General features: G+C 33.4%; 1 protein-coding gene across 3 annotated transcripts in view; it reads right to left on the bottom strand.

The window, feature by feature from the left end:
* Positions 1-2,500, bottom strand: part of LOC128666734 (oocyte zinc finger protein XlCOF6.1) — a 70,234-nt gene that overhangs the window by 57,034 nt on the left and 10,700 nt on the right. Inside the window, exon 1 of one of the 3 annotated variants that reach the window (XM_053721488.1) lies at positions 37-287. The exons of the other annotated variants lie outside the window; for them this stretch is intronic. The gene's annotated coding sequence lies outside the window, so the exon portion shown is untranslated. Of the gene's footprint in view, positions 1-36; positions 288-2,500 lie in introns of those variants that run through there. 3 annotated transcript variants of the gene reach the window in all.

The raw sequence follows: 2,500 nt of genomic DNA, 5'->3' as shown, positions 1-2,500 counted from the left end.
ACACATAGACTTTAGCAATATAATTTCAAAAGGTACCTGTATACCACTCACTGTCCGGTAACACGCTGGGGAGCAATTGGCTCAGGGTGTATGGAGATCTGCAGCTGTGGAGACTGAGCCGGTCTGTAGTCAGCGTCTGAGTAAATAGAATATATTCCAATGGATTGTCCCCACTTGTAGCGCAAAAAATCTCTCTCCAAAGAAAAGTAAAACTTCCTTTATTGTAGTAACAAAAGTAAAAACATGACAGCCTACACACGACTGTAATAAAGCACTTAATGTAAAAACACAGTGTCAGTGATCTGAACCACATGCAGACATGTTTCGTGCAGTTGCGCACTTGATCACTGCTTGAAAGCAATCCTGATCACACCTGCTTTATAGCACTTTTCTTAAAGAGACATTTGTAAATGTTAGACACTGTGTGCTTGAACTCTCTCTTTACTGCCTATCCTTTGTTGAAGAACATGTTTCAAAAAGTTATTTAATACATTTGCAGAAATTTTTTTCTCTTCTACATGTATATTAATAATAATATGATGTTAACTTTTATATATTAAGAATTTTTTCTCTTCTACATGTATATTAATAATATGATGTTAACTTTTATACATTAAAAATTACCTTATGTCTTTGCCTCATTTCTCATAAGTATATCTTATACCACTAGATAAAATTGCAGTCTTTCAACTGTAGTACTTTGATGTAATTTATATATGACACTATGTGTCATACAAAAAATGTTAAATTTATTTCTAGAGTAAGGTTTAGAGTTTACAATATATGTAAAAATAATTTATTGTTTAAGACTTATATTATGGCCATATATTATTTCTCCCCTTTTCCTTATCTAAAAGAAAAGCTGTTGTGTATATATTAATTCACAAAAAGATCCAGGTCTCTACGCATATTGAGACCTAATGGATTACATGTTTTTAATGTGAAAATCCAGAAGACTTCACGTTTGTTAAGTTTATCTTCTCTGTCTCCTCCTCGTTTCCATAGAGGAACATGATCTATACCTTGAATTTTTAATAAAGACACATCTGAATTATGTTGACTTTTAAAATGTCTCGACACTGGTGTGTCGGTGTCATCATCCTCTATTGATCTGAGGTGCTGAAGAAACCTATCTTTAATGCTACGCTTGGTTTTACCTACATAGTTAATTTTACAGAGATCACACGTAAGTAAATATACTACATGTGTAGTTGAACAATTTATGTAATACTTAATTTTATAGTCTTGCTGGGTAGCAGATGAAGAAAAAGTATCGCCCTCAATGACATGGTTACAAGTTTTACATATATTTCTCCTGCATCTAAAGAATCCCTTTCTCTCTTTTAGCCAGCATTTATTGTGTTTTATTGGAAGATTAGATGGAGAGAGGTAGTTTGAAAGTGTTTTTCCTCTTTTGGGTATAATATCTACACCCTCTTCCATTATAATTTTTAGTACTGGATCTGAATATAACACAGGTACAGTATCTTTAATGATTTTGCTGATGTTTTTAAAATCAGTACTATAGGTAGTTATAAACCTGGGTTTCTCAGTGTCCCTTTTTTTTGCATCTTTCCTTTTATATTTTAGTAAATCCTCCCTAGTTTTTTGCTGAACACTTTCTTTTGCTTTAATTAAAGTGCCTTCATTATATCCTCTCTGTTTTAGTCTTTCTTCAATAATTTTACACTGTTTATTATAATCTTCCTCATTAGAGCAATTTCTTTTGGCCCTAATGAATTCACCCTTTGGTATTCCTTGTAGCACATGTCTCGGGTGACATGATTTGTATAAAAGTGTAGTATTGCCTGCTGTTGGCTTTCTGTAAAGTATAGAGACTATTTTTTCATGTTCTACATCTGCTTTTAATGTAAGATCTAGAAAGTCTATTGACTCCGTACTTTCTTCTCCTGTGAATTTCAACCCACATTTGTTATTATTTAAATAAGCACAGAAATCTTTTACTTGATCTGTGTCTCCTTCAAAAATGAAAAGTAAATCGTCTATATATCTGAAAAAATGTATGATTCTCTCTCTATGGGGATTTCTCTCTCCAAAGACGTGGAACAGCTCCCACCAACCCATAAATAGGTTGGCGTATGATGGGGCAAACTTGGCCCCCATCGCCGTTCCACGCCTTTGGAGAAAGAAATCTGATCCAAACATAAAGAAATTATGCGTTAAAAGATATTCAATTGCATTAAGTATAAACATTTTTGTTGCTGATTCATAGTCAGTACACTGGTTCAAGAAAAATTCTATAGCTGTCATGCCTAAGTTGTGATCTATACAAGTATACAAGGATGATACATCCACTACTAGAAATCTGTAATTTTCTTTCCATTTGATATTCTGTAACTTATTAAGCAATGATGTGCTATCCTGTATGTAACTTAGTAAATCTTTAACAAGTGGTTGTAAGAAAGTGTCCACCAGATCTGATAACGGCTCATTTAATGAGTTAATACCTGCAATTATAGGTCGTCCTGGTGGACAGACT

This window comes from Bombina bombina, chromosome 7, assembly GCF_027579735.1.
Source record: "Bombina bombina isolate aBomBom1 chromosome 7, aBomBom1.pri, whole genome shotgun sequence".
Taxonomy (NCBI): domain Eukaryota; kingdom Metazoa; phylum Chordata; class Amphibia; order Anura; family Bombinatoridae; genus Bombina; species Bombina bombina.
Note: the sequence above shows the minus strand (reverse complement) of the source record. Positions and strands in the feature narration are given on the sequence as shown.